Source organism: Crocuta crocuta, unplaced genomic scaffold, assembly GCF_008692635.1.
Source record: "Crocuta crocuta isolate KB4526 unplaced genomic scaffold, BGI_CrCroc_1.0 scaffold170, whole genome shotgun sequence".
NCBI lineage: Eukaryota > Metazoa > Chordata > Mammalia > Carnivora > Hyaenidae > Crocuta > Crocuta crocuta.
Window position 1 is genome coordinate 1,579,637 of NW_027527853.1, and position 16,339 is coordinate 1,595,975.

The following is a 16,339-nucleotide window of genomic DNA, read 5'->3' on the forward strand; positions in this document are numbered from 1 at the left end:
CCCACTTGACAGCAATATAGTGTGAGGGCCTTCCTCACAGCCATTCTGTAACTACCTTTCCTTCCCTATAGGTCACCCCTGTCATTCACTGGTGACATAAATCCTGTCTCGCTTCCAGCTTCTGTGTTCTCTAATTCAGCAAATGACAGCCTAACCTTTCCTCTGACCCAGCTACAGTCCCCAAAGCCTTCCACCTTTCAACCATGGCTGAGCCTTTCTGGGTTCTGACGGCTTTCAACCTGCTGGGTCAGCCTCACCCTGGCGCTGGGCTAACCCAGAACACATCCATCACCAGATGAGGAGGGACTCACTCCCTGATGGCAGTGTTCGCGCCTTCAGGTGCAAGGGAGTCATCCTGGCAGTCCGTTTGCTGAGACTGAATGGCAGGCCCGCCAAAGTTCCTGATTCAGAAGGTCTGAGGTGGAGCCTGATCATTCACATTTCTAGTAACTTCCCAGGTGATGTTGAAGCTACTGGTTTGGGGAACACACTGTGAGAACCACTGCCTTACAGAGTTTGGAACTGGTTCCCACTGCCCTAATTTTGGGTGAGATGAGCCTGAGGGAAGTCCCCGGTTACTGTATGTCCACTGCCAAGTCCTATTCCTCTCTTTCTGCAGCTGGTTTTATGCAGCTGACAGGGAAGGTTCCCAGCAGGCCAGTGGCCAGTCTCTTGGCTGCTAAGCTAAGGGTGGGAGGGAAGCTTTGCAGAGTTGTGATCAGATTTGCTTCAAGGGACCACCAGCATCAGAATCACCATAGCTAGAGTCCCCCCTCTTCCCTGGCACAGGCTATCTATCCCCTTTATTTCAGTGCTTCAGACCCTCTGGAGGGTCACCAGTCACTTTGCAAATCTGATGAAAGCAATGGACTCCTGTCTCTAGAAAAACATATATATAGACTATTGTGCATACAATTTGGGGAGACATCACAGATGCCCCCAAAGCCCAAGGATCCCAGGTTGAGGGCCCTGCTCTAACTCAGTGATCCTCAACTTTCACTGTGCAATAAGATGTAACCTGGGAACCTAAAAATATAGATGAACAACCACCACCATCTCAGAGATTCTGATGCAATAGATCTGGGGTAGGATGGAGGCCTGAGTCTTTTCTAATGTGTGACCAAGTTGAAAGCACCACAACCTGCCTCCTTCCCCTTGACCAGCTCCTCCTCCCTTTTCCACACTGCCTAGACCCTTCTCAAGGCCCTTCTGGTTAGTGAGGTCCAAGGCCAGTCCTGAGCCCCTATTGCTTGCCTTGATGAATATGGGTGCATGGGATGGTTTGGTGTCTGTCCAGGGTCATCTCTCTTCAATTATCATCCTCACAAGGGTTCACGGTCAATCTCTAAGCTGTAGCTGTGTCTTCTCTGAGAGGGCATCTGGAGCAGTCAACCCCATCCTTCCCACCTGGGAATAGCTGTATGCCCCATTAACCGGGCATCTCCTTCCCACTTAGATTCAGATCAGCGATAGAAGGAGCTGCTATTCTGCTCTGTCTTCAGAAACAATTAAGATGAAAAAGTATCTCAAGCAACCACATGGAAAGGTCGACTTCAGCACAGGGTGTTCACACGCCTATGAGAATCACAATGTCAGGGGTAGCATCCCAGGAGGGTGCTTTAAGACTTCCAAGACACGGGACTCCATAATCAATACCTGGAGACAGCATAGGCGATAGTAAATTGATTAAGTGAAGCTCTTAAAGAGAACAATCACAGTCTAATTATCACTCATGGCTGACTCGAGGCATACTCTAAATTTATAAAGCACCATCTGTGGTTTCTCCCTATTCCTTCTGAGGAACTGAGCAAGAAGAAGTAGAGGTCGAGGGTGGGGAATCAGGGGGAGGGGAGGAACAGTGAGCCAGCTCTTGCCCCTTGCCTAGGCAGCTGGGGTTTCTGCCTACCCAGTGTCCTTTCCCCTTTGTGGTACCAGAGCCTCATGTTCCCTTTGAGGAACTAGCTCCCTCCCCCCCATTCCTTGATGTCTTGATTCACTGGCAAACTTCCCCCTTTCCACCCCCACCCTTTGCCCCTTAGCACCATCTGCCCCAGTCAGACCTTCTCTGTTTGAATTTCAACTTGAGTGAAAGAGCTGGGACCGTTTCACTGGCAGCAAGTGTAATCAACTGCTCTTTAGTTCTGGCTAATAACCAGGTCCCCTGCACTATTAGCCACCAGCCTGGATTGTTCAATTTTCCTGTATCCTTGCAATGATTTCCGTTTTTTGTTTAAATTAGCCAAAGTTTGTGTCTATTGTTTCTAAGCAACACAAGCTAACCATGTCACCCAAAAGGGTCCTACTAGGAAAGGTCCAAGAGGTGAGAGATAAGAGGCTGTATCCTGTGTCTTCTACCAGGGCAGGGTAGAGGCAAGCAAGCCTCCCCAGAGCCAGCTTGAGTGTGGGCACCGTGGAGGTCAAAGCCATATTGAGTGGGTACAAATCCTGCAGGTATGACCAAGTCCAGCCATTTCAGTGGTGAGATCCCCACACTGTGGAGTGGCCACCTTCCAGCAACCAGAGGTGACTTGGCAACGGGGCAGCCGCTCCATCTTTGCAGTGTTTGATCGTCTCACAGCAAAAGTTTCCACCTGTGGCTGCTGTTTTGGTTTCCTGGAGTTGCCATAACAAATTACTACAAACTACATGACTTAAAACAACAGAAATATATTCTCTCAAAAGAGGTCTGACATCAATGTGTTGGTAAGGCCATGCTCCCTCTGAAGGCTCCAGGGAAGAGTCTTCCCTTGCTCTTCCAGATTCTGTTAGTTCCAGAAGTTTCCTGACTGGTAGCAGTATAATTTCAGTCTCCAATTTTGTTTTTACCTGGACTTCTATCCTGTGTTCATGTGTCTCAAATCCCCCTCTCCTTTCTCTTATAAAGATATCAGTCATTGGATTTGGGGCTACCCTAAATCCAAGATGCTCTATTGCTATGTCCTTAATTGCATCTGCAAAGACCTTTTTTCCAAATAAGTTCACTTTCATAGATTCTGGGAATGAGGACCTGGACATATTGCCTTTGGGGCCACTACTCAGTCCACTACAGCTGGTATCTGGGAATGGTATCCAGCCCATGCCTACCCCCACCTTACATCAAAAAGCAGGCTATATCTCATGGGAGAGTCAACACTAGAAGAAGTCTGGTTGACCAAGAGGCCAGCAAAGTTAGAATCAGGTTAGGAGCAATATAGGCACAATAATCAGGGTTATGTCACAGAGTAAAATGTACTACGGATCAAAGATTCCATACTCACTGCATGAGACTATAGCAGACACTTCTTATGCACCAATCCACATCCCCACAGGCAACCTCCACAATATAGAAATCGGAGAAAGAGCTGGTAAATAAATGCCCTACACATAAGAAGACTATGAAAGGTATAGAGAGGAAGGTGAACTAGCTAAGGAACGACATGATGGTGAGTTCCCTAAGCTTTGTTTTTGTCTCCTACATCCGAGACTTGTTACTGTAGAAGCCAGCAACCTGGCAGCACCAACAGACACAGACCACCAAGGCCCCAGCAAAAGCCTACTCTCTCTAGCCAAAGGATCAGGAAGCCTATCTAGACAGAAAACTTTTAGACCATGACTGCTCTACCACAGCAAGTACCATAGAAAAGAACTGTGGCATCATTCCCCCACAATCTGAGAAACACACACATACACACAGACACTAGCAAAGCCAAGCAGAGAGTCTAGATTTCCACCCTTACCTGGCTGTAACAAGACATCTATTCCCCACCCCCACGCACGGTGGAATAATAGAAGGTTAAATAGGTAACTGGGACTTGCATCTGTATTGAGTGGGTGCATGTTAAAAAAGTTTCAGAAAAAAAAAAAAAGAGGAAGAAAGAAAGAAAATATAAAGAAAAGCCAAAAGAAAATTTTAGAACAGAAAATACAATAACCAAAATTTAAAATCTCAATGGGTGAACTCAAGAACAAAATGGAGAGGACAGAGGAGAGAATCAGTGGATTCAAGGATAGAAGAATAGAAATGGCCTAATCTGAACAACAATAAAGGAAATAGAATTAAGGAAAGAAGAAGAGAGAACAAAGCCTTAGGGAACTGCAAGACTATAACAAAAGATCTAATATACATCATTCATGTCATTGGAGTCTTAGGAGAGGAGGGCAGTGAGGGCAGGACTCAAAACGTACTAGAAGAAGTAATGTTCCAAATTTAGCAGAATATGTAAACCTATAAATTCAAGAAAATGAACAAACTCCAAATGGGATAAACCCAAACAATCTCATACTGAGGCACATCATAGTCAAACTTCTGAAAACCAAAACAGAAAAATCTTGGAAGCAGTGAAAGAAAAATTACTTTACCTATAAGGGAAAAACAGTTTGAATGACAGTAGATTTATCATCAGAAACTAAGGAGGCCAGAAATAAATGGCATATTTTCAAGGAAAAAAAAAAAAAAGAAATGAAAGAAAAGAACTGTCAAGACAGAATTTTATATCCAGCAAGAAAAATTCTTCATGAATGAAGGGGTTGGTCAAGTCCTTTTCAGATGAAGAAAAATTAAGAATCTGTTGTCAGGAGGTCTATCCTAAAAGGATGGCTAGCAGTTTTCTAAACAGGGAAATGATAAAAAAGAAAGCACTTTGAAATGTCAGCAGAGAAGAAAGAAAAGCAAAAGTAAAAAGATAGGTAAATACCTATTTTCTTCTGTTCTTGAGTTTTCTAAATTATGTTTGACAGTTGAAGCAAAAGTTATAACACCCTCTGCTATGGTTATAAATTTATGTAAAGGAAATACTTAAGACAACTGTATTGTAAGTGGAGAAGGGGAGAGAGACATAAAGGGAGATAAGGTTTCTACAGTTCACTCTAACTGGGAAATTTGGCAATACCAGTGGACTTAAAAATGAGATATATTTAATGTAATACCTCAAGCAACCACTAAAAAATGCTACACAGAGATACTTTAAAAAACACTGTAGATTAATCAAAATGGAGTTCTAAAAAATGTTCAAGTAGCAACAGGAAAGCAAGGAAAAGAAAAGGGAGAACCAAACAAACAAACAAAACCCAGACCAGACATAAGACAAAAACAGAAACAAAAAACAAACAAAACAGAACAACAGAGTTAAGCACTGATATATCAATAATTTCATTAAATGAAAATGGTCTAAATATATCAATTAAAGGCAGAGATTGACAGAGTGGCTTTAAAGGGTGAAAGATTTATGCGATCTGAAGAGAAACCAGGGTATGACAGAGTGGCTTTAAAAATATGACTCAATTATATTTTGCCTACAAGAAACTCATTTCAAATAAAATGATACAGGTAGTTGGAAAGAAAGGGAAAGAAAAAAAGATAGCACTCAATTAATCAAAAGAAAGCAGGGGTGGCTATATTAATAACAGATAAGGTATAGTTTAGAGCAAAGATAATGACCAGAAACAGAGAGGGAATTATATTATAATAAAAGGGCCAATCCAGCAAAAAAAAAAAAAAAAAGCAATCCTAAATATGTATGTACAAACAACAGAGCTGCAGGTTATGGAAGACCTGAAAGAAAAAAATTAGATAAATCTACAATTATAGTTGGTGACTTCAACATTCTTTTTTGACAATTGATAGAACAATCAGACAGAAAATCAGTAGGATATAGAATTCAACACCACCATCGGCCAACAGAATCTAATTTATAGAACACTCTACCCAATAACAGCAGGATACACATTCTTTTCAAGTGTCCTTGGAACACATACCAAGATATACCATCTCCTGGGCCGCACAACAGACCTCAACAAATTTTTTAAAAATTAAATCATACAGAGTGTTATCTTACCATAATAGAAGCAAATAGAAATCACCGAATACTTGGAAATTAAACAACACACTTCTAAAAAATTCATGGGTCACAGAGGAAGTCTCAAGGGAAATTTTTAAAAAATGAACTAAATAGAAATGAAATGAAATAGAGTAAAACTCATGAAACAGAAATAAAGCAGTGCGAAGAGGAAAATTTATAGCACTAATGTCTTACATCAGAAAAGAGGAAAAGTCTCAGATCAGTAACATAACTCAAGAACCTAGGAAAAGAACAAAATAAACACAAATCAGAGGAAGGAAATAATATGGATAAGAGCAGAAATTGAAAACAGAAAAACTGTAAAGAAAATCAATGAATCAAAAAGATGATTCTTTCAAAAGATCAATAAAATGGACGATCTTCTAGCAAGAAAAAGACAAAGAAAAAGAGAGTGAATACACAAATTACCAATAGCAGGAATAAGGCAGGATTTATAACTATACACCCTGCAGACATCAAAAGGATACTGTGAACAATTCTACACACATAACTCTGACCACACAGATGAATCGGACCTACAGGTAACATCATATTTAATGGTGAAAGGGTGAAAAACTGAATACATTTCCCTTAAGAAATAAGGGAAAATAAGACAAAATAAGGAAATAAGACAAAAATATTCATGCTTACCCCCTTCTCTTCATCTTTATACTGGAGTCCAACCAAATGCAGTAGGACAAGAGAAGGAAATAAAAGGCATACAGATTGTAAAGGATAAAATAAAACTCTCTCTATTCACAGATGACATATTTTTCTATGTAGAAAACGCCAAGGAATATATAAGGCACTAGAAGGGAGTTTAGCAATTTCACAGGATACAAGGTCAATGTGCTAAAAGTGATTATGTTTTTATATATTAGTGATGATCAGTTGAAAATTTTAAATGTTTATGTGCCATTTGTAACATCGGCAAAACGTGGAATACTTAGGCATAAATCCAACAAGCGTATGTTATCTGCGAGATCTGTAGGCCCCAAACTACAAATCATTAATTAAAGAAATCAAAGAAAAATAGAGAACTATACTGTGTTCAGGTATCAGAAGGGAATTTTCTCAAAATATCACTTCTCAAACTAGTATATAAATTCAGTGCAATTCCAATTAAAATCTGGTGAGCTTTTTTGTGGAAATTGGAAAGCTCATTCTAAAATGTATATAGAAGGGCAAAGGAACTAGAGTAAACCAAAGCAATTTTGAAAAAGAACAAAGTTGGAGGCCTCATACTATCTGATAGAAGACTTACTATGAAGCTATAATAATCATCAAGTGTGTTACTGGTGAAAAGGTAGGCCATAGGCCAGTGAAACAGACCAGAGTTCAGGTGACACAGCACAGAACCACGGGGGTGGGGTGGTTGTGGAGTGGGGGTTGGTGGGTGGGAGGCATTCTCCTCACTCATGAGGAAAGGTAGCACCATTCTGGGCCTTGAGAGGTGGCAGCTTTAGAAACATCAAGGGCTGGGGCGCCTGGGTGGCTTAGTCGGTTAAGCGTCCAACTTTCGCTTAGGTCATGATCTCGCGGTTCGTGGGTTCAAGCCCCGCGTCGGGCTCTGTGCTGACTGCCAGCTCAGAGCCTGGAGCCTGTTTCAGTCTGTAACTCCCTCTCTCTCTGACCCTCCCCTGCTCACGCTGTCTCTCTCTCTCTCTCTCTCTCCTAGAAATAAATAAAACATTTAAAAAACAAAAAACAAAAAACAAACAAACAAAAAAGAAACATCAAGGGCCATCCCCCTCTGGCTTGGATATCAGCATTTTTCCCAGTTAGAACTAGCCACAAATACTTGAAAAGAGATGTTCTCAGTCATCAGTGGTGAGGTGGGGAGGGTTCAAAGCTGGAATGAAAAATTAAGGAAGACGCTGCAGTCTAACCCTAGTTTATAGCCTGGTTTATGAGCACGTGTTACCACCTGCTGGAAATTTCTAGTTGCAGACTGTGAGAATTTGGTTGGAGGCAGGGACAAAAAGCAAGTGCTGGGAGTGCTACCTAAATAATAGACAAGAATCTAGAAAATGTGACTTTTACCATTGGTATGACCCCAGTAGCACACAGAGCCTGGGAAATTTGGGTTATGTTTACTTTTCTAGATTTTCCAAAGTGGCTGCATAAATAATAGGTGCTCAATAAACACTTGTGGAACGAACAAATAAATGAATGATCTTACTTATACAAACAGATTCCACTGGCTGATGTAATTCATATAATGATATAAATATAACTCATAACTTATGTGACTTAATGGAGGGTAGGAACTGGGTTTTTATCTCTCTGTGTCCTCACCAAGCCTAGCAAAATGTTCTCTGTACAAATATGATGGACCCATGCCCAATATTTAGTACAAGATAACACCCCAACTTGAATGAGGCACATTCGCTTATTAGCTCTGGTTTACTAATCCCTGCCAAAGGCACAAGGCGTTACACCAAATTTCCATCACACCACCTCACCACAGCGACAGTAATTCAGAGTGCTGGTGGGCAGAAGCTTATGCTCATTAATTGGTAATTAGGAGAGGAAATTATTTCCCCTAAGAAGTTAAGTTTCTGCTGACATCTTGGGTGGAATTCCTTCTCTTCCACTTTGTTTACTAGCACTCAATGCTAAAAGGAGACATAGTTTATCTACATTTTTTTTTCTGGATAGTTCAGTCACATTTTAGAGGTCAAGCTGTCCTAAGAAAAGTGATTTTCAGTTAATGGTTAGGAAATGAGGCTTTTCTTGTCCTTTCTGGGCAGTTTCCCTTGTGAACAAATGAACAACCTTGCAGCTACTTAACTCTTCTTTAACCACTGGTGTGTCCAGATTGGTCCAGGATGAAGACTTGTTTCTGCAACACAAAATACACTATGAATTGCGAAACCCAGGACCAGCTCCAGACGGATGGAGAGGGCCTCTAGCACAAGCTCTGGATCTCTTCTGCCTGCCCAGAGCTGGGAGGCATCAATGACACCTGTCAGCGAACTGGTCTCCTGGAAGATCTCAGATTTCAGGCTGATGGTCACAATGACATAGATGTTTGTGGTATTGAATAGATAATGAAATTTCTGTCATGCAGGAAGATCCTACCAGAATCTAGATGTTGGCCTGACCACTTATTCTTGGCCCACATGAGTAGGGCCCTTGAGGACGATAATGAGGAATCCCTCCACCCCCCCCCCCCAGTGGTGGTCTCCTTGGGGACGCAGAGGTCCTTGTAGAACTCTGTGTAGGACAGAGGTTATGGCCTTCCCACTCTACCATGAAGGGATGTGGAAGACTGTGACCTTCCCCCGCCAAAGCTAGGCCCACCCTATGTGGAGGAATGTCCTCATAATACGAGAGGACCCCAAGAAGGCTGAGCCCACCAGGCATGTCAGGGACTCTAAGGAAAAAGATACCCACAGGGCTCAAGACTCTGTCAATGCAAACATTTTCCAACAGTATAGTCTAGAGAGGTGATTCTTAATATTAACAGGCATTAGAATTATCTGGAAGACATGCTGAAACACGGATGCTGGGGCCTCATCGCCAGAGTTTCTGGTCTGAGTTGGGGCCTGATAATTGGCATTTCTAACAGGTTCCCAGAAGATGTTGATGCTGTGGGTCTAGGACCACAGTCAAAGAACCGCTGGGCTAAAGTGTGAGATTGCCAGGCCAGCCCCTTGCTCTATTATCTGAATAGGCCCATTAGTCAGCCCTGTCTTCCGGTGGGGCTTATCCTCCTCACCTGGAGCCCCCATCCTCACTCCTGGTGTGGTCTTTGATGCCAATGTCTCCCCTTCTCACCTCCAGGCCTCTGGCCCTGGTCCTGGGTCAACTCCTGCTTCACCTAGGGATTTCCCTCGACCTCTATCCTGGCAGTTTCCCATTCTCACTCCCCCTGGCAGCCAAGTTCAAGGGACTTCTCCACCCAGGCAGTTCCTTGCTGCCTCCCCCTCATTGGTTATATGAAAATTAACCCTTTGGAGTTGGTCAGCCCCAGCCCTGAAGGATCTTACGTTCTAGCCAGAGGGAGAGGACTACTTCCTCGCAAAGAATCTTGAAAATATTTGCAAAGTTCTAGATCAACAAACCTGATGTAAGAGAATACAAAACTGTTCAGGTCACATGTACCACTCTTTAATCAATAGCTCTGTTCCTGATCTCCTGTTTCCCACTGACCGCTTCAGTTAATGCCAAAGTAATTCACAAATAGTTGCTCTGGGGCTAAGAGTAGCTCCCAGCCTTCAGTTTGGCTCTGCTCACAAATGGTCAACGATCTTCCTAAAGAAGCTAAGGGGAGGCAAGACCCTGGGCTAACGGAGCTGTTGTGCAGGCTCGAGGTTTCCAGGCCACCCCACGGAGGCCCCATTGCCACCATCTGCCACAAGACACTGGGAGAAGTAATGCAGTTACTGTATTCATTGTTTCTAAAGATCCAGGAAAACAGCGTGGAATAAGAAATGTTTTTTAATTTAACTTGTCTGGTGTTGCCTGAGGAAAAAGGGGTTCAATTACAGGCGGGTGAGAAGGGCAGCCCAGGCTTCTGTGAGATTCTGAAGGGGCCTCAGAGGCTTTGGGGCTGCGGCTCTGAGTCTTCATTCCGTCTCATTTCCCCCAGAACTTATGACTTTAATTTACCTGAACAGAAACACATTCAGGCGCTGCGCCCGTATTAGCTGCTCAGAGAGGCCAAGTGGGGGTTTGCAGGTAGGACTGGAGGGAAGAGGGGCAATGAGAGGGGACCAGAGAAGGGCTGGAGCTGGTGCGGGGGGTGGGGGGGATAGTTTGGACAGGCGCATGTGGCCGAGAGCAGGAGGTGGGGAGAGAAAGGGAGAGGGGTGAACAGGAGGGCCTGGAGGGAGCAGGGACCTGATGACAGGGAGAACACTGGTGGTGACCCTTCTCAGGTGAGGGCTTCGCTATGACAGGAGGGGTAACGAAGTGAGAGACTGAGGCAGGAGCCGAAACAGGCTTGGGGGCAGAGGGAGCGGTAAGCTCTTGGTAGCAAATTTGAGCTGGGGATCCCAGGGGCAGAGGTGGAAAGTGGAGAGTCTAAGTCAGGTTCTCTGCCCTTCCACAGCTTACAGGCTATTAAGATCCTCCCTGTCCGCCCCCAGAACACCCCTTCCCAGACCCTCCACTGCCCCCCCCCAAGGTATGAATCTGTGAAGAGTTAAATACAGCACCAGCAAAGATCAAGATTCCTACAGCCTGGCCCTAATCAATCCCACCCTCACCCCTCCTAGGAAAGCCTCAGTGCCCTGCAGTTGCCGAGGTGAGGTGAGGTGAGGTGAGGTTTGGGCTCCATGGCCCACAGCTCTCTACATATCACATGAGTGACTAGACATCCCACGCCCACCCCGGGGCCCACCTCTAAGCCACATTCCCATTTCCACGTGACACCTCCTGGCCCCGCACCCATACACACAGGTGTCCTCAGACTGGGGCGAGCACTCCCTGCTCTGGGCCTCCACGCATCAGAGGGCATCCGTGTGGCTCTTGTCGAGTCACACACCTCCAGACAAAGCACGGAGTTTCCAGGGCCAAGGGGATGTGCCCACTGGAGCCCCCACCCCAGTTCCAGACCCCCGCTCCATAAATTTCTTATCCAAGAGGCCAGGGTGGCTGCCAGCCCTTCCTCCAGAGTGCAGGCCATACCTCTAGGCTGTGCACCGTGGCTCCGGGCAGACAAAGGGCAGCAGCTGTGGGGTCTGGACAGAGCCTGGTGTGTGCGTGTTCCCATCACCGGAGAAGGTCCCTTGCTGTGTGGGATGGAGCAGAGGTGGGAGAGGAAGGGGGTGGGTCACATCGAGGCTCAGGGACAGGGGCAGATGCTTCCCATAATAACATGTTCCACACAGAACTCTAGGGAGTAGAAAGTTCTGGATTCCAATCTGACCTTCCAGATCTTTCCTCAAGTGTTAATTTGTCAAGGCAGAAAGATAGGCCATGTTTTATTTAACCATGAGTTAGTTTGATTTTTAACTCTGAGACACGATAGGAGGCCCCCTTTGACTCGGGCCCAGGCCCTGAAAATGTTGAGGGGGGCCTGCCCAACTCCCAATGTTACGAGTAGTAACAATTTTTCTGAAGCTTTCAGATGAACAGTAGGGGGAAAGTGACGCTGTATATCACAAAGCCAAACTTCGTAACATTTCTCTTTAATCAGCTCTGTCTTCCTCCAAATTTCCTCCCTCTACTGCAGCCTGCTCTTTCTTTCCCGAGGAACCATCTCCCTTGCCAGCCCCCCACCCCCTGCTTCTGGATCCACCTCCTCGTTTCCCCACCCCCAAGACTTCTCAAAATCTCAGCTCCCACCCCCTCCCTTGGACCGAAAGCCCTGCAAAAGCCCTGCGCTTCGTTAACAGCCCTCAGCAAAGGAAAAGCCTGTCCTGTGTCGAGATGGTCAGTTCCCCTCCACGTGTCCTGCCTTCTGTCATCCCAGCCTACTGCCCGTCACCACCATGTCTGTGAGTCAGCTCCCGCCAGCGTGGTGTACAACCAAGGGCACAGACTGTCTGCTTCAGCTCTGAGACTCCCCAGCACCTGATACGTTGAGAGCGTTCATGTAAACTTTTGTAGGCAAGTTAGTAGAGGAGCTGGGATCAGAGCCAGGCCTAAAGACAGGTAGAATATAAAAATGAAGTCAAAAGAGGAAAGGAGGAGAGGGATAAGGAGGAACAAAAGTATATTCTCCATATCCTGTGGGCAACAGTGAGCCATTGAGGATCCTTGAGCTAAGGCACAATGAGTTCAGTCTGCTCAGGATTCACTGAAGTCAGGGACAGCCAAAATTCAGGAAGAGAGGAGAGCAGTTTGGCCCTTGGATGTCAGAAGGCAGGGGTAGAAAGGCAGGACAAATGGATGCAGAGGTCTGTACCAAGGAAGGAAGGGACTTGCCTAAGGCCACACCATTCAGACAATCCGAACAAGAATTCGGGTCCTGCAATTCCCGAGCTGTACAGTTTCCTCCATACTGAGCGTCAAAGAAGGTGGGGCAAGACTGAGTCTCGAGGGCCACTGAGGAGGAAAGCTTGCCCGGCAGCCATGGCACTGGGTACTCTGGTCAGGTTCCCTGGGGGCTGTGGCGACATCCCAGGTCACAGCTTTCCGCGGGAGAGTTTGGCCTTCGCATTTGGGAGGAAAGCCCAGGCCCTGATTTGGGGGGGTTTGAGGAGCACCCCAGGGGGAAGAGACTCCTCTTAGCTACTGTTCAACTTCTCAGCTCTTCACCCTGGGAGGTGCAGGCAGATGGCGATGCTTCTGCCCTGGGCCCTGGGGGCCTGGGGGGAAGGCAGATGGGGTAACTTCTGACATCCAGTGCTCCGCAGCTTCCAAAGCTTTATTCATGACTATCCCACTTTCCCACCTCTCTACTTAGTGACTTTGCAGAGTGACAGAGACAGAGCCGCTACCGGCCAACAGATGCGGCATTGTCATCATCATCATAACAGCTAGCAGGTCTATCCCTCCTTCGAGGCACTTCTTCCATGAAGCCTTCAATCCTCAAACTTCCCCACTTGGTACCCAGAGCACAGAGCTAACTGTATTTCTGCTACAGTTTACCACTCGCTACCCTCTGCAGATAATGACTGTGTGGTTCTGGCCAAATCACTTAACCTCTCTGTGCCCAGTTTCATCATCTGTAAAGGAGGGTGATGAAAGTGTTGTCCATAGGGATTTTAAGAGGATTGAATGAGATGATACACAGAGTAACTGCTCTGCACCTGTTAGTTGTTCTGATGATCATGATGACAGTGCCTCGTCTGTTGGCTGATTCTGAGTCTGTCTTCCCCACCAAGCTGCAAATTCCCTGAGGACAGGGATCATATCTGGCTTGTTTGTGCCTCCCCCCCCCCACACACTTCCGGGCTCTAGCTCAAGGACCAGTATAAAGCAGACCCACTTACTCCACCCGCCAGCATATAGTGAGCACTTGCTATGCACTGAGCCATGTGACAGAATCCGGGTTTAGAGATAAATAAGAAGTTCCAGGGCCCCCAGAGTTGAGGCGGACACAGACCTCTATATCAAGAGGTCCTTGGCTCTGGCTGAGGCTGTGAGCACAGTCAGGCACGAAGGAGGACGAGGCAGTCTCCATCAAGTCAAAGTTTATTGAGATGAACTAAATTGTCCCATCTGACCCCCACAGCGATCGAATTTAAGGGTGAGGAGATAGCCGCTCAGCTGAGAAAGTCCCACCACTAGTAAGCCATAGGGCTGGGCCTGGGACCCAACCCTGTCACTTGTCAGTAAGAGAGCCTCACAGTGACCCCCTGGGGAGATTTCTGCTTTTACTGCTCCCTGGCCTCAGCTTCTGCCCAGAGTCTTGTAGGTCAATGCATTTCCGGGCAACACATCCATTCATTCCCGGGCTCTAGCCAGGCCGGCCGCCGGCCTCCAGGGTATTTTTAGTTCTGGGCAGCCAGGCCTGGGCGGGTGATTGGCAGCAGGTGGAGCCCACGTTTTCCGATCCCTCTGTGTTGTTCCTGGCTCGGCATGAGAGGTGGCCGGGCACGAGGAGGGGGCTGCGGCATACCTGGCACCCTAGCCCACAGCTGCCTCATTGTCCCCAGGGGTGGGGCTGGGCTGCTGCTGCCACTGACCCAAAGCTGGGAGCATTCTTTCCTGTTGATTCATGCAGGGAATGCTTTGGGCCCTGCTGGGGCGGGGCAGGAGCACTGGGGGGACATCTGGGACACGGGCGGCCAGGGGTGGACAAGAGTCCTCCAGCAGCCAGGTCAGTGTGACCTGGCTGTCACCCAGGGATCAGAAAGGTCCACCTTGCCACCTAGCCCTTATCACTTTCTGCCTTGTGGTCGTGTTTGTTTACCCGTCTGTCTCCCCTACCAGACAGGGAAGTCCCCTCCCACCCCCGCAGCAACTAGCACTCCAGCCCCCTGTCTAGCAAGGAGGAGAAAATCAATAAAGATTTGCTGAATGAATGAGCCTTTGGAAGGACACTCAGGCAAGGTTGGGGGAAGAGGGGGAACCAGGCTGTACTGAGCTGGACCTGGGAAGGAAGCTAGGAGGCTGGAACTCTCTGCCCATTGTATAGATGGGGGCACTGAGGCACTGGGAGGGACCAGGACTAAGGGAAAGAATTTGGAGGAAAGGGACTGGGATACAGGTGCCTGGGAGCTCAATTAAGCTGATGGGTCCCTTCTTTCAGCCTTTTTTACTTTTGTCTTATTCTATAGTTTCCTGCCTCGTATAGTTGTGTGCGCGCGAGCGCACACACACGCCACCTACCCTCCAGCTGTGGGTCTGTCAAGGGCCAGGACTTGGCCTCATCAACTCTGTAAGGAGTTGTAAGGGAGGATTCAAATTCTCCCATTTACTGTTTATAAGTTGGGGGAGCAGGTCGTGTCTCTTGGGGCTCAGTGTTTCCAACTGTACAATGGGCAGAACAAGAAACCTGGTGCTCACGAAATAATAAATGTGAAGGGACCAGGGCAATGGAGCGGACCTGTTACTCCAAAGACACCACACCATCCGGAGCTCGCTGGAATTGAGCTCCCCTCTCCCTCGCTGGCCGCCCCCCTCCAAGGGAGGCTGGTGGTCCCTCTGACAGTAAGGCGCTCCCTTGTTAAGGATACCGTGCTCTGGGCACTGACACCTCCCGCGACTCACTGAATGGGGGGATTCTGAGGCGTGGGCGTGTCACGCGGCTTTGTGGAGCAAACCGCGCCTGGGACAGGGGCTCCTGGGGCCACAGGCACCCCCAGGCAAACGCAGCCCGCGGGCGCCGCGCCGCCCGTCTCTCACGCGGACTCTGATCCTCCCACAGTCTCTCCTGCTGCAGCGCGTCAGTTTCCTCCAGGGGAAACAGTTGAGTCCACCCGGCGCCCCGCTGCTCCCTGCAACTTCGTGACCCGAGGGCTTCCCGGGCCAGAGGCGTACGGTCGCCCGAGGCGCGCTGGCCCGCGTCCCGGCGGGGGGCGGGGGGCGCAGAGCCAAGGGGCCAACAGGGCCTGGGGCCCGAGTCNGCCGCTGCGTCCGGCGTCCGGCCCCAGCCCCTGCCCGACCGTCCGTGCTCCAGCTGGTGAGCCCCCGCCTGGCCCCTGGGCCCGGGTCCGTCTCTTGCCGCGCTGTCTGTCCCACTTCTGTCTCTCTGCGGGGCTTCAAGCTTCTGAGGGTTCCTGAAGCCGGGGGGTGGCTGGGAGGGATACGGTCCCATGGACAGCTGGCCTAGCCCCCCAGGAGTTCACCAACCTGCTTCCAGTGGAAGTGACCAAATTAGGGAGTTTGGCTCAAGGCCCGCCCGGGTGGTGCGCCCTGGCCTGGGGTGCCTGCGTGTCTTGTTTGTGAACACGCTGAGTGTAACCATTTCTCTGCCCTCTCACCCGGGGAGGGGGCAAGGGAAGGGGCAAGGTGGGCTCACATTTCACCCCTGTGACCTGGGGGACAAAGAGGCAGGGTGAAGTGAGTCTCTTGAACTAAATAAACCAGAGCTGACTATGCTGGTGGTGGGGAGGCAGAGGATGGAGGGTGGGCAGCGCGCTTTGACGGCCACATGTCCTGTGCCTGGATGGTAGAGCTCA

General features: G+C 47.8%; 1 long non-coding RNA gene across 1 annotated transcript; it reads right to left on the reverse strand.

Annotated features, from left to right (window-relative positions):
• Positions 1-10,244: 10,244 nt before the first annotated feature.
• Positions 10,245-11,622, reverse strand: LOC144245151 (uncharacterized). The gene is made up of 2 exons (XR_013339175.1): positions 11,454-11,622; positions 10,245-10,433 (listed from the first exon to the last, which is right to left on the reverse strand). It is a non-coding gene; the product is annotated as an uncharacterized LOC144245151 (long non-coding RNA).
• Positions 11,623-16,339: the final 4,717 nt, after the last annotated feature.